The sequence below is a fragment of the Nelumbo lutea genome, chromosome 6 (assembly GCF_056320005.1).
Source record: "Nelumbo lutea isolate HS-2025 chromosome 6, American lotus-T2T, whole genome shotgun sequence".
NCBI lineage: Eukaryota > Viridiplantae > Streptophyta > Magnoliopsida > Proteales > Nelumbonaceae > Nelumbo > Nelumbo lutea.
The window spans coordinates 37,480,109-37,502,711 of record NC_142689.1 but is presented as its reverse complement, the minus strand read 5'-3'; the positions used below and the strand labels follow the sequence as shown (position 1 = coordinate 37,502,711).

Below are 22,603 nucleotides of genomic sequence, written 5' to 3'. Positions count from 1 at the left end.
AAATTAATAATGGAATAATTATTTTAGTAACTAAAAACTATGAATTTGTATATGATATGTATCTTAGAAATTTTAACAAATTTGATATACTCTGAGTTAAGATTATATTTTTATAAATTATTGATTGATTTTTTAATTTGAGTTGACTTTTTGTTAACTTTAAAAAACTAAAATAGTAAAATAAAATAATAATTAAAATATAATAGTTGTGTTTAGTGTCTTGGACTCTTGATTGCTCCACTATAACTAAAATTGTATGATATCTAATGATGAGTAATTTGGTATGACCTAGTAAATAAAAGTCACGTAGACGCGATCTGCATGTAGGATGACAACTCAGCAAGGGGAGCCTAGTCAACGGTATGCGGAGCTCGACGTAAAGTCACTTCGGCAACAGGTCACCTCGACGGCTAGTCGAGTTCGGGGCCCAGGAATTGAAGTGACACGTAATAAATCCCAGTAGCTTACCAACAGACTTCAGATATTGCGGGATCATACCGCATAACGGCAAGCCTTATCTTCTCCCCATCCGAATCGGGCGGCGATAATGAAGTTCATTGATTGATACATTACTCCCCGACTAAAACGAAAATGGATCTCGTCCATTCAGGCCATAGATCTCGGAACTGTTCCGGTAAAACCACAATAAGTCAGCTATATAAAGGCATTAACCCCTCCATGGTCCAAGTACGCATGATTACTTGCATCCAAGATCTCTAGCACTCAGATTATAGCTCGCAATCATGACACAGTATTGACTTAAGCATCGGAGCGACCTCGTCGGGTTAAACACCCTGGATGCTCTAACCCTTTGTCTTGCAGCTTGGTCCAGCTTCTAGATCATACTCTAGCTAGGAGCTTCTAGATCGCGCATCAGCAATTGGCGCCGTTTGTGGGAACACTATTGAAAGGTCATCGCAATTTCTTTACAGTTTCAAACTCAGTCTCAACCTCAATGGCATCTTCCAGCCACAACGGTAAGGGTAACATGAACATCACTAGGGGGCAAGAGCAATAGATAGTCGCTCCCCAAGGACCCTCGATGACAATCGGCTAGTTCACCATTCCTCTGACCATATCTGGAGTCCAATCACTATCTGCACCCCACACTGCCCAACAAGTGAGTGTCCCGCTCCCCCAGGTAAGCGCCACATTCTCGGAGCCTTCCGTGATTCCCCCTGGGATTGGACACTCCCAGTTCAGCAACCTCGTCTAGAGTGTCCGAATGATGCAGATTCAGATGTAGCAGATTCATCAGTTCCAGCAATATTACTTTTATCAACAGTATCAGTAGCAGTTCCCACCGCTGCAACCAAACCAGCTGGCGAACAACCAGTGCTAGTCCTCGCCTCGCAGGGAGAGAACTTCGCAAGTACTGGCCCCCAATTTGGGGTGAACCTCACCCCGAGGTGTTGTAAGTGACCAACGTACTCCCCCTATTTCTCAAAGAGAAAGCCCGAGGAATAGACCCGAACCATCCAGCCCAAGAGGCGCAGCCGACAAATTTCCCATGTGGAGCACTGATCCGAGGTCCAAGGTGCGGGCTCCAAGAGAGACCCCTCGGTTCCTCGCAGCAGCCAACATCAAACACATGAGGAAGAGGAGGCAGCGAGAAGAATCTCTGAACCAGCTCACCCTACTATTCGAAGTAAGATCAAAGTGCCTAACAACATGGAGGCCGACAGTACAAATGTCGCTCCACCAAAACAGCAGCAGTGGCGACGTCGCAAGACTCACCGTTCATCAGCAAGAAATGATCCAGCAGCAAAGCCCAGCCATCCAGCTGACCAAGGTCAGGAAAGAGAGGAGGTGAGCTTAGTGGCCACAAGAACAATGCCTGCTCTTTTGAGCCTGCCTTCTCCCCTAACACCCAAGCTCCTACCGGCCCTGATGTCGAAGGATTTCAAGGTCCCACCACTAGACAAGTATGATGGGTCCTTTGATCTCAATGATCATGTGGACGCATTCTAGTCCCGAATGCACCTTGCCGGGGCCAATGAGGCTTGTATGTGTGTGGCTTTCTCCACCACATTCAAAGCAGTAGCTCAGACCTGGTACAGAAACCTGGCACCGAGTTCCATCGGAAGTTGGGTGTAGTTTGCAGATATGTTCACGGCCCACTTCATCACTAGTAAGAAGTGCCCAAAGTCACATGAGTGCCTTCTGAACGTGGTGCAGAGGGAGGGAGAGTCAATCCGTAGCTACATCAAATGCTTCAACGAGACATGCCTACAGATACGACCCTTGACCCACCAATACGTCTCACCGCAGCACGCAAAGGCATCACCCATAAAGAGTTCAAGTGGCACGTTGTAGCCAACAAACCAAAAAACATCACCAAGTTCCTCCAGTTGCCAAACCAGTTTATCAACACTGAAGAGAAAATAAACCAAAAAACTGACAACCAACTAGGAGAAAAAGGGAAGAGGGAGGAAGAGGGGATGAGCAACAAGAAAAGAAAGAAAAGTAAGTCCCCCAAGCGAAGAAGCAAATCCCCCTCATGAAGTTATAGGTCGAGTCGGCGTTCCAGGACCCCTCCAGTGGAGAGGACGAACTACACCCCTTTGAACACAAAGCGAGGAGAGATCTTAATGGCTATAAAGGATTCCCCTATCGTCAGATGGCCACCCAGACTCCGTAGAGACCCAACACCAGGAACCCAAATGTCTATGGTCACTTTCATCGGGACCATGGTCATAGCACAGAAAACTGTAGAAACCTCCACGACGAAATTGAAGAACTGATCTGTCGTGGGTACTTGAAAAAGTACATTCTACATGAAGAAAAGGAACAGGGGAACTGACAGGGAGATCGGAAAAAAGATGCCCTAGAGAGTAGCAGACAGAACGAACAGCCACCTCGCCCGCTACCAAAAGAGAGACCGATCCGCGGGTGATTAATATGATCATCGGGGGATCTATTGTAGTGGGGTGCACAGTGGCGGTTGAGAGAACATCGTTCTGAGAGCTAAAGCACGAAACAGAGAACCTACCCAAATGACTTCGGATTGAAGAACCGATCTACTTTACCGAGGACGACGCCCGCGGGATCCAGTATCCTCATGGCGACGCCCTGATCGTGAAGATGGTTATCAATGACTTTGAAGTAGGGCGGATCTTGGTGGACTCAAGTAGTTCAGCAGATATCCTCTTTAAGCAAACCTTTGACAAGCTACAATTACAACAGAGCGACCTAACGTTGGCAGATGCCCCATTAGTAGGGTTCAACGGAGAAAAAGTTAGGCATATATGTCATGTCACAGTATTGGTGGAGGCGGGCACGTGGCCAAATATTGTTCGGTTTGAGCACACATTCCTGGTGGTCACTACCCTATCCCTGTACAACGCAATCATAGGTCGGCCTATTACGTATGTTTTACGCGCAGTAGTGTCAACCTACTACCTCGCGATGAAGTTCCCAACGGATTGCATAGTGGGAGTAGTACGAGGCGACCAACTCGAGTCCCAAAGGTGTTATGTGGCTGCTCTCAAAAGAAAAGGAAAGATAGCAGAGAATGTCAAACTAGAATGACCGGCAGACTACAGCAAGGAGTGAGTTGCCCCGATGGAAGAGACGGTCCACATACCAGTGTCTGAAACCAAACCGACCAAGACTCTCCAGATTGGAGCACTCGTAAGCGAACCGCTTTGAAATCAACTAGTAAGTTTTCTTCTTAACAATTTAGACATTTTTGCCTAGTCTATGGCAGAAATGCCCAGAATTCACCCTTGTGCCATAACTCACAAACTGAATGTGGACCCTTTAGTTAGGCCAATCCGACAAAGAAAACCCAACCTCACCCCAGAACGGTGGAGGGTAGTCGATGAGGAGGTCGGGAAGCTCCTCACTGTAGACTTCATCAGGGAGGTCCATTACCCGAGCTAGGTCGCAAACCCGGTGCTCGTGAAGAAAGCCAATGGCAAGTGGTGCATGTACATTGATTACACTGACCTGAACAAAGCCTGCCCAAAGGATTGCTTCCCCCTACCCAGAATTGACTGCCTGGTAGATGCGACCTCAGGGCACAAGTTGCTGAGTTTCATGGACGCCTACTATGGCTATAGTCAGATTATGATGGACATGGCTAACCAAGGCAAAACTTCCTTTATAATCGAACTAGAGCTATACTGCTATAAAGTTATGCCCTTTGGTTTGAAAAACACTGGAGCAACCTTCCAACAACTTGTAAATAAAATTTTTGAGCCTTTGATTGGCAATAAAGTGGAGTGTTATGTTGACGACATGGTTGTAAAGACCCAGTTCTCTGAATCTTTAATTAATGATTTAGAGATTGTTTTCCAAATTTTAAGAAAATATAATATGAAATTAAATCCGAATAAGTGTGTCTTCAGAATCACTTCAAGAAAATTTTTAGGCTACATAGTCAATCGGCGTGGTATCGAAGCCAACCTAGAAAAGATAAAGGCAATTATGGACATGAGTCCACCTCGAAAAATAAAAGAAGTCCAGAGGCTGGCTAGCCGAGTAGCAGCCCTAAGTCGTTTCATGTCCAAGTCGGCAAGTCGGTGCCTCCACTTCTTTAAAGCCATTAAAAAGAATGAGACTTTCGAATGGACTGAAGAATGTTAGTTCGCATTTGATGAGCTCAAAAGGTATCTAAGTACCGCCCCAATTTTAACCAGACTTGAGGAAGGTGATGTTTTGAAGTTGTACCTCTCTGCGAGTGACTAGGTAGTCAGCTCGGTACTAATTAGGGAGGTAGATCTGGTTCAACGACCCATCTACTATGTAAGTAAGGTACTGCAGGATGCAGAGACTAGATACCCCGACATTGTTGTCCTTACGAATAGACCTCTGACGCACATCCTACTTAAACCCGAGGTGTCCGGGAGATTGACGAATTGGTCCATCGAGCTCAGGGAATATGACCTTCGGTTTGAGCCATGACCAGCGATCAAAGCCCAAGTATTGGCAGATTTCATAGTAAAATGCACGTTTAGTGCATCGGCCCCTAAACTAACTGAGCCTGTTCGCACGTCGGAGGCATCAACCAGTGCGGCACCGGTCCCGGTCATAGTAGTAGTGACCTGGGACGAGGAGCCCTAGATCCTCCATGTCGATGGTTTGTCTAACCAGCGAGGAAGCGGAGCGTAGTTGATATTGTACAACTCGAGCAAGGTGAAACTGGAGTATGCTCTCCGGTTTGGATTCGAGGCATCGAACAACTTAGCAAAGGAGTTGGGAACAAAGCACCTCACCATTAACCAAGTCAATGGTTTCGTTCCTGCTTTCGTTCCTGCTTCATCAGAAAAATCCTGAGGTCCGAGAATGCCAAGGCCAACACCCTGTCACAACTAGCAAGTACGAGCAACAACACTATGTGGATTGTGTACATAGAGAACCTACCTCGGCCCAACGTTCTCAGGGGGGCAGAAGAGGTTGCTCCCGTGTTGCAAGCAGAACTGAGCTGGATTGACCCGCTCGTTCATTATCTGCTCCACGAGACCCTACCTGGATAACGCAATGCAACTCGGAGGGTAGAGCAATAATCGACCAAGTACGTCCACATAGACGGATGACTGTACAGGAGATCATTCATGCTCCCCTACCTACGTTACCTTCGACTCACGAAAGCTGAGCATGTACTTCATGATATCCATGAAGGTCTATGCGGAGGACACGTAGGGGGTAGGGCCCTTGCCCAAAAGGCATTAAGCCAGGGGTACTATTGGCCCACAATGAAAGTAGACACACTCGAACTCGTCAAGAAATGCAAAAAATGTCAAATGCATGCTAACATCCTCCATCAACCTGCTACCATTTTAAAGTATCGTACTAGCCTATGGCCCTTCACGCAGTGGGGAATCGACATCGTCGGTCCATTTCCACCGACAATCGGACAGTGGAAGTTTTTAGTCATGGCAGTAGACTTAGTAAGCATTACAGCCCGGAACATGCAAAATTTCTTTTGGAAAAACATCGTATGCCATTTTCGACTCTCCAAAATCTTGATTTTGGATAACGGGAAGTAATTTGAAGATATTAAATTCCAGAATTGGTGCGCTAAGATGGGGATTCAGCAGAACTTCACTTCGGTAGCACATCCACAAGCAAACAGGCAGGCTGAAGTAATGAATAGAGCCATCCTTCACAGGTTGAAAGCTCATCTTGCACGAGCTAAAGGGTTGTGGGTAGACAAGTTACCCAGCGTTCTTTGGGCCTACCAGACTACCATCAAGACAGGGACGGGTGAGACCCCCTTTAACCTCACATATGATACAGAGGTAGTGATCCCGACAGAAATCGAAGTGCCCATGTTGTGACTTGATGCTTATGATGAGGAAGCAAATAATGACGAGCTTCGTACCAACTTGGACCTTGTAGAGGAGGTATGAGACCTGGCCTACATCCGGACTGCGGCATACCAGCAGAAAGTATCTCGGTACTATAACGCTCGGGTGAAGAAGCGGCAATTTCGTGTCGGTGATCTAGTCCTACAGAAAGTTATGGTACCTGAGCCCGGCGTGAGTAATTTTGGACCAAACTGGGAAGGTCCATACCGTATAAGATGGGTGTACGAGGAAGGCACGTATGAGCTCGAGACTTTGGAAGGGAAGCTAGTACCTCGAGTATGGAACATCGACAACTTAAGAAGGTACTATGTATGAATCCACAACTCCAAGTATAAGTCACTCATGAAATCACCAAACTGGTCAAATAGATGACGAGCTGGAGAGAAGACCATAAGTCACTCCCAGAAGCCTAAGGGCTATGGTGCCGAGATGATAAGAGACATCAGCACGATAAAAGTCCTAGTTGCCTCTTTGGCATAGGCAACATAAAACCCAGTCACTTCGGCATGGGCAAAGCAAAGTGACCCAGACACAAACAGGTCGGGTATGAACCCTACACTGTCTGTTCGCCCTGGCACACAGTGGCGATTAGATTATTCCTACTAGTGTCGAGCTCGCCAGCTCGGGAGTAATCTATACTTAGAAAAAATTTCACTCCTATTTGGTTTAGCTCACCAGCTCGGGTGTAATCTATACTTAGAAAAAAATTCCACTCATATTTGGTTTAGCTCGCTAGATCGGGAGTAATCTACACTTAGAAAAATTTGCACACATATTGCAAAACACTTGTATTTCATTGATAAAGAAATTCAAGTACAAAAAAAAAGAGAAAGATTACAATTAACCGAGCTCGGAGGCTCGTGACATTGAGCATTACAAAAAGGGGGGGGAGGGGTCCAAGAAAAGAGGCTTCAATCTGTTCGGGGCTCCTCATACTTAGTGGAGACTTTTGTAGGGGGATCTGTCTCCATATGGTCCTCGGTAGCACCGGTTTCCTCTCCCTCGTCATCAAGCGGGTCGTCATCACTCTCCGCTTCGGAGTCCGGATCCTTGGCACCTTCAATGGCCATCTCCTTGGTAATCATCGACGTGGTGATGGCGATGAGATCGTGGTGGGGAAATTCATGCTGGGTCAACCACCTGCTGAGCTTGAACCCCTTGCGGTAGCCCATTGTCCCTGCCTCAACCAACCTTTCCCAAAGCTCCACCAAGGGCTTGTACTCCTCAACTGCCTTAAACTTGGCCTCCTCCATCGGTTTGTTCCTTCACATGGGCCTCGAGGTTTTTGATCTCTCTCTTCAATGCCGTTTTCATGCTCTTCGAGCTCCTTCTTTTCTGACATCAGCAGAATTAGCAGCTCCTTCTTAGCTCGTGCATCGTTAGTTGATTTCATTGTGAGCTAAGTTCAGTTCGGCGTGGGCATTTCAGGAAGACTCCTCAGCTTCGAGAGCCCGCTTTAGGTTCACCTCGGACTGGTAAGCCACAGCGTGGATGGAGGAGTTCACCTGCCAAGGGAAGAAAATGAGTATCAGTATACGAAAAAACTAAGTACAAGACAATTTGAAAGACAAGTCCAAGAACATACCACCATACAGTGTGTGGCCACTCGGGCCCCGAGCTGAGCAACTGGCAAGTCGGCCCAACGAGTGATCTCCTTAGTGAACACCACGTCCTTGCTCTTGAGAAGGCTGAATTTCGGAGTCAAAATGCTCCGAACTAGAGCGTCGCTGCCCGAAGAAGTGGCAATTGCTGGGATGGGCTCTGAAGACGTAGCCTCCTTGGGCATGCGGGGTGGGGTGGCCTTGCCCAAGTCCTATTTGACCAGATCAATTACGGGAGGCTGCTCGGAAACTGGTGGGTGCTTGGGCTCAGGAACGACAACCTCAGTTGTGTATGCTTTAGTCTCGACGCGAGCCTTTTTGGAGGCTCTCTTCTTCTTCTTCCCCTTCTTCATGCTCTTGAAGAGCTCATCGGCAGGGATGTCTTCCATGGCAGTTGCGATAAAAAATGAGCTAAGTCAGATACAGTACTGAAGTAAAACGAATAAAAAAAGTACAACAAATAGCAACCTACCAGGAGGACTTAGGCCGACTTGCACGAGCTTCACCTCGGTCACAAAGTTTTCGAACTCCAGGCCGAGCTCCGCCCAAGATCGGACCCCCTCCCTTGTATTCAGGTCCAGTCTAACACCGGGGTCCTGGATGGTTGCAACAGTTTGTACCTGCGATCTTATTACGGAGCTCATGCAATAGTTTGTACCTGGGATGTGGAGACAAGTAGTAAGTTCCCCTGTGCTCGGGTAGAATGCAAGACGAGTTCTTCTTAATGGAAAGGATCAAAGAGAAGACGTTGAGGTCAAGGGAACGGTTGTAATCATGGAAAAGAGAAATGGTCCCTACAATATTACGAATAGAGTTCGGGTGTAGCTGGTCTATAGTAATGTTAAAGAATTTAACGATCTAGATGATAAGAGGGTGAAGTGGAACACGCAGACCGGCTACGAGATTCTCCACAAAGATCACTATCTCGTTGTGATCATGATCCCAAGGAAAGTTGCCTAAGGGGATGCTATATACAAGGTCGTTAGGGAGTCTGTACCGGGCTACTAAGGCTAGGAGCCTGTCCACCATCATTATCGATGGGCCGAAGTTGTCTGGCAGCCGACCTCGGTGTGAGGTGGAAGCTGATTTACCAGAAGCCTCTCGCTGTCGCTGAGGTGAGTCCACCTCGGGCGGACTGAGGACCACGTCCTATCCTGAAGTGACCACCTCGGTAGGATGAGGATCCGCAGTCTGAGCCGAGGTACCCACCTCGGCCCCAACGGACTAGCCACTCCCGTCTTGAAGACTATCTAAGCTAAGGCTAGACATATTAAAGGAAAGGACAACAGAATCAAAAGGAAAAAGCAAAGGAAGGTGGACTCACCAAAAGGAAGACCGAAGAAAATGAGGCGACCTCGGACCCAGAAAACGCTGATACCGAACTGGAAGACTTGAGCGCGACCTCAAAGATTGTGGATTTGCGGACTTGTGGTGAAGAAAACCTCTATTTATAGCTAGTATATCCGAGAATCAACGGTCAAGATCAACACGATCCGACGGCTCCTAGGAAAACCGGTTGCACACCCCCCAAGGTTGAAATCGATTTAGTGCATGTTTTGACGTTCGCGTAGTCTATAAACGGCTTCACATCCACGTGTACCGGGTACGCGATCTAGGTTACTTCTTGTTGAATCGAACTGTCGAACAGGTCCAGCCAACAACTCCCCCTCCATATCACCTAGATTTCATGCCAAATCCACCTAAGCTCGTCGTGAACTCCCTACACCGGGTTTGGACCCTTGCCACAAGGAGTGGGGGGGCAAATGATGAGGAGTAATTTGGTAGGACCTGGTAAATAAAAGTCATGTGGACACGATATGCATGTAGGGTGACAACTCAGCAAGGGGAGCCTAGTCAACGGTATGCGGAGCTTGGCGTAAAGTCACTTTGGCAACAGGTCACCTCGGCGTAATACCACCTCGACCGCTAATCAAGTTCGGGGCCCAGGAACCGAAGTGACATGTAATAAATCCCAGTAGCTTCCCAGTAGACTTTGGATATTGCAGGATCATACCGGATAACGGCAAGCCTTATCTTCTCCCCGTTCGAATCGGTCGGCGATAATGAAGTTCATTGACTGATACGCTACTCCCTGACTAAAGCGGAAATGGATCTCATCCATTCAGGTCGCATATCTCAGAATTGTTCTGGGAAACCCGCAATAATTCAGCTATATAAAGGCATCAACCCCTCCATGGTCCAGGTACGCGCGATTACTTGCATCCAAGCTCTCTAGCACTCAGATTCTAGCTCGCAATCATGACACGGTACTGACTTAAGCATCGCAGCGACCTCACAGGGTTAACCGCCCCAGGTGCTCTAATCCTTTGTCTTGCAGCTTGGTCCAACTCGCTACACAACTAAGGTATAGATCATACTCCAGCTAGGAGCTTCCAGATCGTGCGTCATCAATATCTACGTGTCCTAGTATATTAATTGTAATATATTTCTTCATATATATCATTAAAATTTACATTTTCTATGTATTTATATACTGTTTTATTATTATTTTGATCTTAAATTTAGTGTTATTAATGTATTTATAAAATTTGTATATATTTCCCTAGCGTATCAATATCATTCCATATTTTTTGTCTCTATCCATGCATTTCCAAATCGTATTCATATCCATGTTATCCAATATAGTACCCGATACCCAATACCGATACTTTAGTCCTTGGTTTCAGTAATTTGAAAGTCTCTATTCAAGTCGAGGCTTCCTCCTACCATTTTCTATCATGCTTTTATGGTATGTTTTTATCTTTTCTAGTGTTTCCATGCATTTTCTACAATTTTGTTTTGTATTTTTTGCATTTTTTTTTATTTTCTGCAAAAGTTGTGCAATTTTTTGTATTTTTCTGCACAAATTTTGCATTTTTTTGCTATTTTCTGCATTATTGCAACTTTTTGGTATTTGGTGCATTGTTTTTGCAAATTTCTGGTATTTTTCTACATTTTTTGCAATTGTTTGCTATTTTCTTGCTTTTTCTACAATGTTTTGGTATTTTCTACAAATATATGATATTTTCTTTATTTTCTACAATTTTATGGTATTTTCTACATTTTTTTTTTGCAAATTTTCTACAAAAGTTCTGCATTTTTTGTAATTTTCTATTATTTTTCCTATTTTTCCTGAATTTCATGCATACTTTCTACATTTTTTTCTATGAAAGTTTTGTAACTTCTAGTATTTTTTTTTGCATTTTTTTCAAAATTTCTGGTATTTTCTGTATTTTTTATGAATTGTTTACAATGTTTCTGCGTTTTTGCATTTTTTGCAATTTTCTGGTATTTTTGCATTCTCTGCAAAGTTTTTAGTATTTTTCTACATAATGCTTGCATTTTCAGGTATACGGGTCAATCCGACACATTTCTGCCACGTGGTAGCCTTTGGTAGAGATTATTCTCTCAAAAAATTTTATTGTTGGGTATACGAAATGCCTGACCCATTTTCGTCATGTGATAGTCTTAAGAGATGATTCACAAAAAAAATGTTATTTTTCGGATATGTGGGACCGACCCAACCCATTTCTATCACATGACAGCCTCGAGAGAGTTGGTTCTCTCAAAAGTTTTTATTTTGGGCATATAGGTCAATCCGACTCGTTTTTGTATTTATAGGTGAGGATGGATAAGGGTCAATATGGGTGGATCAAAGTTAGACTGAGTTATGATCCTTTAACTAGCATTGATGATGGGTCATGGTGATTTGGTGAATCAATATGAAAGGATTGATATTCAACCCTTATCCAATCCAATCCAATCCACCCATTTGCCACCCCTCATGGTGCACTTGAGCCCCCATGGCCATGCCATAAAGGGCCTTTGGCTCCTTGAAATTGATGGCACATGTATTCTTTCAGAATGACACCAAGGGACCATCTCAAGTCCTCCCTATGGTGAAACGAAAGTATCCGCCAACTTTTAAATTTTTTTGTATACAAATCCTAAATCTTAAACCTAAACTTTAACCCTAGATTTTAAACTTTAAAAACTAAACTCAAAACCCTTAAATCCCTTAATCCTTAAACCTTAAAACTTGTGTAAAATGCATTTGGTCAGACAAGTCCTCCAACAGGTAGGAACCAATAATTCCTTCCTTACACAAGCATAATTATATGCGTGAATCAATGCATGTACCGTAAATTAGTAATGTGGAATAAAATGGGTTTTTTAGTGTTATATGGTGGGGTGGTAGCGCAGTTGGCTAGCGGTTCGAGCCTCTCTCACCCCATTTTCATTTTGTTCTATCAAAAAAATCAAAAAAAAAAAATCATTTAGTTTTATCTTTTTGGTTGTTTTCTTTTATTTTGGGGCTGGCCGGCTGCGAGGGGCAGAAAAATTCTAGTGGGGTGAGAGAGGCTCGAACTCTCGACCTCAGGATAACTCGAAAGCTATGAGACCTACGCGCTAGCCAACTGCGCCACCACCCCAATTCTGCTTTGTCATTTTGGAGTTCGGATCTGTTAAAGCGTGTCTCACATCAACCTCATTCGGAATCAATGTTTTAAAAATCGATTTAAAAACAGAAACATTTTAGCCACTAGTTTTTGGGTCAATGGTTTTTGAATTGAATTTGAATTCCCCAAATTGACTACCTTGAATCGAGTAATTTTAAGTCTAATCCTCCTTTTTCGCTAACTACATAAATTAAAAGGAAAATACTATAATGCAATAGGAGCCTGATTAATCGCTACTGTAGGCTTATACTCAGTTGTGTGGTGAGACGAGTACCTATACAGTCATTGTCGAGGAAAAGAAGGAGTGTGATTTGTGAGGACAGATCATTTTAACTATTTTTTTAACTTGGGATTACGAGATTGCCTTAAAAAAATTAGGAGGAATGAAAGAATTAGAAAAGCATGTACTAGTGGTGTGATTCTGCCATGGAAGGATTAGAATAATTAAAACATGTTAATCACGAATCAAAAACTATGTCAATCAATATTCTCATTTGTCTTGGCAGAGCTGGCATCAATGAAAGCCGTGTATCCTACTATCCTTACTAACCCCAATTCTTTAAATTTCTCACATATACATATTTTTTTTATTTCACGTTCTTGAATGAAAATGCCAATTCCAAATGTGGGTCTACAAATTTGTTAATATATCCACTAAAACCCTAGCTACACATTCCTCTTAGTCAAAATAGGACTTTAATTATCCATATTATTTGATTGTATTTCTCCTCTTAAAAGCTATAATTTCTTCTCTACCTACACACTATTATTATAGTATATAACTCTATTAGGTTTTCTTTTATATTTAAGGGTGCGGTGTCTCCATTTTGGAGGCAACAATGATAAATTAACATCATTCTCCAATAAACAAAATGCCACTTCCTACATACAAACAAAGAAATTGGTGTCCATAGAAACTTGAAAACTGACTTAATTATTAGAAGGGTGGTAATGGATGGAAATCAAAAACCACTCAGAACGAAATGAAATTTAATAATAAGCAGGTCAAACACAATAATCGTCGAATCAGTATTTATCCAATCATGCTATTTTATATGCATATTTATTGATAGATTCTTATTTTAATTTATATGTAAGACAAGAAAAGTTTCATTTTAATACTTTCCCCATGGTTTCCAAAACCGGACCGGACTAGATCGGACGGTTGGACATGAAAAACTGGAAACCGGTCAGTGAGATGATAGGAAATTCATCATATGGACGCCCAAGATTGCGGAATAAAGGGAGCGAATTTCAAAAATTTTTACTTCCCTTCAACTGAGAATCGAATTCCCTATTTAGAAAATCATATTTTCAATGATCATTCTTGAACCATAAACTGAACCAGATCTGAACCAAAAGGATGAGAGAGAGATAATACCTGATACATAGAAACAATATCTCTCAATGGAGGTGTTCACGCCCAAGGTAGAAACCAAAATCTGCTCCCATTGAAGATGGCGCAATGCAAGGTGGAGCAGAATCAGCAGTGTCCTTCCTAAGAACTTGATTCTTCCCAAGAATCACCTGAACAGCTTGTGAATACAACTCCTACCAATATTTTCTCCAAAAGATTGGAATCAAGATCCAATCTTGATTTCTCCTAAGGAATGGAGATCGAACTGCTATAGGCGGCGGCTAGAGAATATTTGCAGGGTGCAGAACTCTCTCTTCTGTGATCTTAGCTCTGAAGACAAGACTGTTGCCAGTGATTGTTGGATGTCTAAAGGCTACTGCCCCCTCTTCCTTTTATAGACTTAAAGGGATCGGCTCCTAATCCCATTAGGAGTTGCTAACCCAAATCATATCTGGATTAGAAGTCCCTTTAAGATAAGGGATAATCCTTATCTTATCTGCAGATTAGATCAACTAACTCCTAATCTAATTAGGAAGTTTCCAAATCTAAATCTCATTAAAATATTGGACTCTCTGAGTGGATAGGGTGTGGGCTCAATCCTATCAGCTGATATTTTCTCAGAATTCGCCCCTCAAAGACTAATCAAATTAGCCCAGTTCAAAATGGGCTTAAGGCCCATTTAGGGTTATGTATTCATTAAGCCTTCCAAACTACTGCCCAATTGGGCTTCCTTGTATGGCGTGGGACCCAAACATTGATCTACACATCAGCCACATGGGTTCAGCCCAGCCTTTGTTACAAGGCCTGGCCAAATACACTGTTATGGGCAGTGCACCCCCTGAAACCCATCAGATGGGCTCTATGGGCCCAACACTTACCCTAAGTGGTCCCTGGGCTAAGCCACCTTGTAACACCCAGGGACTATGGGCAAATGCAAGATTAGCCCATCAGGTATTATCCTCAATGGTCTTACACTTAACCTCTCAGCCCATAATGATCATACACTGCCCGACAAGAGAGGACCTCTCCCTCGGCTGCAAGGAATAGTGTTGCACTCTCTCATATATGGATCCCGGGAATTAAAACCTATTTGCAAACATTTTGAAACCATAATATATATATACTTTTTATCTCATATAAAATATATTTTGCAAAACAAATTTCAACGATTGAAATCGACTGCCGGCAGTCTTGGTTTCCATCAGTGAGAGTGCATCCCCGATCATTACCTTTGTCCGACAACGAGGCTGATCCTGTCACTATGATCACCCACTCAGATGAATTCTTAGACTGTCCCAACATACCCAAGTTTTGACCCCCGCTAAGGATCTCACTGATTGGTACATCAAAGATAGCCCAATCCGATACCTAGTGCAGTATCATAATCGAGTCTAGGGGTCGGGTGTAACTTTCCAGTTTTGCCCATCAATCTCTAAGGTCCAGGGCAATACTGGAAATCTGGTCCAGTTCAAAGATTCAATTAATCCCACACTGTATGTGCCTAGGGTCTCACCTTAGTAGCTGAGACAAGCCACCCCAACTGACTTGGTGGCACCACAGTATCAGCCTTGTCAGGATAGGTCTCCCCAGACCGACCCACTGGCCGTGAACATTCTAAACTAACACGAGTCTCATTAAGTGTCCAGTTTAAGGGTATTACACATAAACATACAAAGGGAACATGAATCAAATATGCACTTTTATTCATTTACAATAAACTCATAAAGTACATCATTTTGATTGAATCTAAGGGCATACAAAAACTGTCTAACAATCAGGTACTGGTTCCGTTTTTCCCCAAAATCGGGATTTCTCAAAAAATCATTGATTTTGGTCAGCAAATCGCTGAACCGAGCAGTTAACCGTTCAAACTATTTTGCCCGTTTTTTATTTTTTTTGTCAGAATGGGCCGATTGTTCGAGTCGAATGGTTGGACCATTCGACCCAGTAGTCGGACCCCTGACCTGTTCCATTTTTCCCCAAAACTGGGATTTCTCAAAAAATCGTTGATTTTGGTCAGCAAATCGCCGACCTAGGCGGTTAACCATTCAAACGGTTTTGCCTGTTTTTTTTTTTTATTATTTTTTTATTTCATTGTCAGAACTGGCTGACTGTTCGAGTCGAATGGTTGGACCGTTCAACCCAGTAACCGGACCCCTGACCGGTTCGGTCTCCGGGTCGATTTTAAAAACCATGCTTCCCCCAACGTAAAAGCATTTATTTACTATTTCACTGATGTGGCGTGTAGTTGTCAACAAATCCTAGAAAAGAGTTTATCAATCACTTTTTCTCGATTTTAATGATAAATCAAATGCAAACGTTTATTTAATAAACAGAAGCTATACTAAATACATAGCAGTTACCTGGATTCTTCAATGATTAGTAAAATGGAAGGTTAATTGGGTTCAACGAGCAAACAAGTAAAACCCAGCTTTACCCAATTATCAAACGAGTTGAGCTCTGTCAAGCCAAATTTTGATGTGTGTGTATTGTGTTTGTGAGATCACATCTACTGTGTAACCATGGTCATTGCACTCTCTTGCAAGCCTCCATTAAACATGGATAGATCATCGATGCATATCTATATCTATATCTATACTACTATAAAAATTATTTTTTTTTTGGAATTTTCAATGAACATAAGTGCCTCCATATTTAGATTTAAAACACCAGAAAATATTATGATAAAAATGTTATTCAACTATTGCATTGAATATTTTAAAAGTGTGAAAATATTATAGTAAAAATGTCATTCAACTATTGCATTGAATATTTTAAAAGTAAGAATGAGAGTGTGGAACTTTTGTTTGATTAAAATACCCCAATTTTTTTTATATTTTTTAATTTGGTCCCTTCTAGTTATAAGGACATAAATATAATTTGAACAACCACTTTCTCCCCATTCAAATTCCTCTCATTAAATCTTATATTTAAGGTATTAACTCCCACTATCATTCATTTGATCCTACTCTTGACTAGAATGCCCCTACTTTTGAATTTGGTCCCTCTTAATTGTAAGGGCACAAAATGTAATTTGAACTACTACATTTTTTCGCATTCAATTGCCTCTCATTAAGTCTTATATTTATGGTATTAACTCCCGTTCTCTCATTGATCCTATGTTAAGCTATTTTTTCACTAATAAACTATTAATTAAATATAAATCTAAAGCTTTTAACAATGTAAAATACATGCTTTTTAAAATTGACCCAATTTCTGGTGGTGGGAATTGAATGAGTTAATCCATTATCATGCTTTTTAAAATTGATAATGACCCATGATGTCATAATGACACAATTTCTGGGTCAAGTGAGTTAATCCATGATTTATAATGAAATAAAATAATTAAATACAAAAACAAAAAAAACGTAGAAAATTTTGGCACATTTCTAATGTTTTATATTAATCATATAAAAGAAAAATATGTATGATAAATAATAAGAATTCTTATTGATTCTAGAAGTAAATATAAATTTAAAACCAATTTCTGGTGGTGGGTTAACAATTCAGCCTTTTGAGTCAAATATGTCTAACCCTTGGTATTATATTATAATTAAATAAAAATTAAAAAGACAAAAACAAAAATATTATGTAATAATATAGAAATTTGTAAAAAACCATTTTATGCACTCATCTAATATTTTATATTAATCATATCAAATAAAAATAAGTTTGATAAATAATAATTGTTTTTATTGATGTTGGAAATAAAATTTAAATTTGACCTAAAAATGAAATTGTTTTCTTGGTGTGGCAAGTCAACAATTCAACATTTTGGGTTATATGTGGTAATCCTTGATCTCATAATTAAGTAATAAAAAATTAAAAAACATAATAATACAAAAAATCTGAAAAAATATAGAAACTCTATACAAAGCATTTGGACACATATCTAATATTTTATATTAATCATATGAGAAGCTAGACACAACAAACAAGAATTGGTTTTAACTTTTTATAAATGATGGAAATAAAATACAAAATTTAAAACTAACCCAAAAGTGAAGTTGTTTCTTGTTTGGTGGTAGATCAATAATTTGGCCTTTCAAATCAAATGTTTCAACCCATGATGTCAGAATTAAATAATAAAAATTAAAAATACACAGACATATTAAAGAAAAATATGTGTGATAAAAATAATTGTGTTTATTGATGATGAAAATAAAATACAAATTTAAGACCAACCCAAAATTGAAGTTATTTTCTTGTTCGATGGAGAGTCAACAATTCAACTATTCGGGTCAAGTGTGTCAACTCTTGATGTCATAAACTCATAATTAAATAAAAAAAATAAAAAAATAGATGAAAAATACAAAAGAATTAAAATACAAAAAATTGTATAAAACATTTGGGCACATCTTGAATATTGTATTTTCATCATATTAAACAAAAATAAGTATGACAAATATGAATAATTTTTATGCACAGAGAAATATAAAATAATTGTAGAAAATTTTGGAAACATTATTTAGTATCATCATCATCATCATCAAATTATCACATGCAAAGCACATGCATAAATACTAGTAAATGAAAAAAATGGGTAAATTATATATTAATACCATATACTTTGGAAGTAGTGGCAATTACTACCTGAACTTTTAGATTCTAACAACCCCCTCTCTTAGTATTCAATCAGTTAACTTCAAAAAATATTTTCTTATGACTGATTAAACTTTTCTAAATCTTCAAAATTCCCTTTTTCCAATGATTTATAGTGCTTTTTTTTTCAATTTTCCTTTGCTAATAGCTTAGTTGAAATTTATTGCATGTTGTGTTTGTTGTAATTCTAGGTTTTCATAGATTTTTTTTTTTGTTGCAATTTCCATTTTATAGAAATTTCATGAGTTGGGAATTTTGGTAAATTAACTTCCATTACTCAATTTAATGGAGAGAGGGTTTTTGTCACAAATGAAAGTTTGGGGGAGAGTTAATTACCAACACCCCTAAATTATAGGGTAGTAATCTGTAATTTACTCAAAAAAAGTTATCTTATTTTGGCTATTTTATAAAAATATTATCTTTTATTGATATTCTGGGCAAAAAGTTGCTCTTATCTGCTAGAAATTAAACCAATATAAATATTGTCATGGAAAATTAACATAATGTGCCACATCAGCAAGGCTCTCCTTTCTCCCCTATCATTTTTCTATTTTGTGTATTTATTTAATTTCTATTTTTAAAATATAATAAAATAAGTCATTTAACTTTAAGTCCTTAAGACTTTGATCTCCTCATTAACTATATATATATATATATATATATATATATATATATATATATATATATATATATATACACACACACACACACACACGCATACACGCACTAGTAATTAAGCATGTGCATTGTACATGAGAAATATTTTTTATATTAATTACTTGAATTTTAGATATATCATAATTAAGATAAAAATGAAAACTAACAAAAGCAAGAATATGATTAAAAATAAACTCAAATGCTTGTAGTAAATGTGCACGTACATTGCGTATGAAAATTTTAAATTACAATAACAATTATTATTTCTATTATTATTATTATTATTATTATTATTATTATTATTATTATTATTATTATTATTATTATTATCATTGACCCACCATCTCGATAAGAAAAATAGCTTTACTTTCAATTTTTTTTAAATTATACATTATCTATATCATATAAATAATTTGTACTTATCATACTTAATTTTTGTTTGACATAATTAATATATGATTTTTTATATATTATTTTGATTACCTATACTTTTCTTATTTTTTAAAGATTTATTATTTAACTATCATATCATCGGCTAATGCATTTGACGCAAACCACTAATCCACAACCCAAAAAGTAATATAATTTGATTTCTAGGTAGACCCTAAATTTTATATTACATTTCCGTCATTGATAATGAATATATAATATTAGCGATGTACACAATATTTATTTTTATGAATATATAAGATTAGATATGAGCCCAGATTTTTTCTATTTTTATTTTTGTTATTATTTATATTATCTATTTTTAAAAAATTATTATTTGACTATGGCATCATTTCATTTATAGGTTGATTTTAAATTTGGCATTCCATTTTCATCATTAGTAAAATTACTTCTTACAGTTCATATGTATTTTTGTTTGGTATAATGAATATTCAATATTTGATATATCTGATTCTTTTTATTTTTTGTATTATATATTTTAATTTTTTATTATTTAATTATGACATTATTTATTAACCCATTTGATCCAAAATGGTTGAAGTGCTTACCCACCATTGAGAGGAAAGAAAATTGTTTTGTTTTCAAAATATTTATTTTCATAATATTAAAATTAATTTTGTGGATTTAATAAGGTAATATACATTAATATGAGATTTAATGAGAGAGAATAGAAAAATAGTTTTATTTCTAATTGGATTTAAATTTTACATTTTATTTCCATCATTAATAAAATCATTTCTTATTTATCATAGTTATTATTGTTTATTATGTTGAATATATGATGTTAAAACTGTTTTCAATTTTTTTTTTAATTTCTATATTTTTCCATTTTATCTATTTTTGAATTTTATTATTTAATTGTGACAACATGGATTGGCCCATTTGACCCGAAATGGCTTAATTTCTTACCACTACCTAGATGAAAACACTATTTTTTTCAGGTATATTTTAAAAGTATGATTTTATGTTATTGGAAGTATTAATTTATTGTGTATGGATATAATTAATAGAATTTAGTGATGAGAATAAATAAAGATGTCTTAAATATATGATTCCATGAAGGTGAATGCAAATTAATACCTTAAGTGTTGGATTTAATGAGAAGAAATCGACCGCATTGAATATCTTATAGTTGTATCTTTTCAACTCATTTAATATTAATAATTGACTACCGTTTTGCCATCATTTCAATAAATTTAAATATGTAAGGGTAAATTTTGTCCCAAAAAATTCCAGAAATATTACTGAGGCTATTCGTTCTAGCTAATTGATCTACATCTGCATTCATTTATGAAATCTCTAGATCTGCATCCACATCTAATTATTTTGTTGAATTTCGTATTTAATTCACAGCCATCTTATTGTATTCAAAATGACCAAAAAATTTGAAAAAGTGTTAAAAAGTTAATTATTTTTAAAGTAAATACATAATAAATGCATCTAAATATAAAATATTAGATTTATCAAATATAAACTTTATATATCTATATATGTATACATAATTATACTATATATACATAAAATAATGATTTTTATTGGACTAGGATTTTAGTCAAACTGGATGGGGTTAAATTTGCATTTGATTTGATTATTAATTGGGTGTAAGTACTAACATCTAAATCCAAGAGAATCGGATTCAAAGTTGAATCGGGTATCAAACTTTCAGACTCCATTGACAACCCTGGCGAGTAGGGTCTAAGCTATGTAACTCCTAAGCTCGACATGGAAGTTACATACATATATATTTAGATAACAAATTTTATATTAATATATAAATAGAAATTTTTATATGTTTTTATAATACACTAAAATTAAATAAAAACTTTAATTTGTAAAAAAATCAGTCTTATAATTAACATAACCAAGCTTGTCCTAGTCCCATGTCTAGATCGACAATATTATTACGCTTGGTGTGTAGGTTGGGTTGGGCTAGGCAACCTTAAAAATGTTAACACACTATCAAAATGTGGCCCTGATTTTTTTTTTTTTTTATCTATTTGGTTCATTAGGCTACACAATGGGGGCAGCCCATCCCTCATAGCTTCTTTGGCTTCAATATTAAAAAATTGTCTAAAAATAGTTAAAAATGTAAAAATAATGCATTCATAAGTTGTGCTCAATTTGGTTTTGTCTAATTAGGAATGTCACATTGCTCTTTGGAGTGCAACTTGGGGTATTGGGTCAGGTTGAGGATTAACCAAAGCGCAGCTTGAAGTTTAAATCTCAAGTTCGGGCTTAAATTAATTTAATTATAATTATAAAATTTATTCTATAGATTAATTTAATTATGATTACAACCTAATTTTATATATTTACTAATATTTGAGTAATATTTACAAAAAATTGTAACATTTAATCATTAATAAAGTAAAATAAATAAAATAGAACACTAACAAATAATATGAAAAAATTATTATTTTATTATGTAATTAACAGTAATTTATTATTTTTGTTAAAATATTATTAATATAATTAATTCAAATTACTAAGTTACTGAATTATTTATATAAGAAATTATTAAAATAAAGATTCATTATTTTAAAGAGCAGTGCATTCCTTCGTTATGATAATTATCAGTTTTTGTTGGTTCACTTCTCCTTGAAAAATCCCATGTGTCTCATGAGTCCCCACTAATACCCACTTAAATCAATGGAGGTAGAAGATTTCGTACTTCTTTAATCCATATGACATGACTTGCGAAACAGTTTCCAATCGGAAGAAAACAATGGTTAGATATTGACATTCACCTAAAATAAAGAAGCCTGGTTAATATAAAATACCATAAGCCTACGGCTCTTATTCATTTAGATAAAATATGCCACGCTTAGTTGTAATTAGCTTAAAACTAAGGAACTTGTGTAGTAGATTCAATTTTCTCTTTGTAGTAATCCATCTTTAGTCTCATGACTCTCATCAACATTTTTTTCCAAGATTCATTAATTAATAGGGTTTTGAAATCAATGCCTCTTCCAACTACTTATACCTCATTAGCCAATAACATCAGTATACTTCCTAATCCCTATTACATATTCCTACCCCTCCAACTGCCTTGACATTTCTTGTGACTTGTGAGATTTGAATTTCCATTTATTTTCTGACCATGTAGCACCTAAGAGGGGAAGGTATTACAGGCTGAAGGTTTATAAGGTGCTGAGTTTGCAT

At 38.2% G+C, this 22,603-nt stretch overlaps 1 non-coding gene across 1 annotated transcript; it reads right to left on the bottom strand.

Moving 5' to 3' along the window:
* Positions 1-12,263: 12,263 nt before the first annotated feature.
* On the bottom strand, positions 12,264-12,348 carry TRNAM-CAU (transfer RNA methionine (anticodon CAU)). The gene is given in 2 exon segments: positions 12,264-12,299; positions 12,311-12,348. It is a non-coding gene; the product is annotated as a tRNA-Met (tRNA).
* Positions 12,349-22,603: the final 10,255 nt, after the last annotated feature.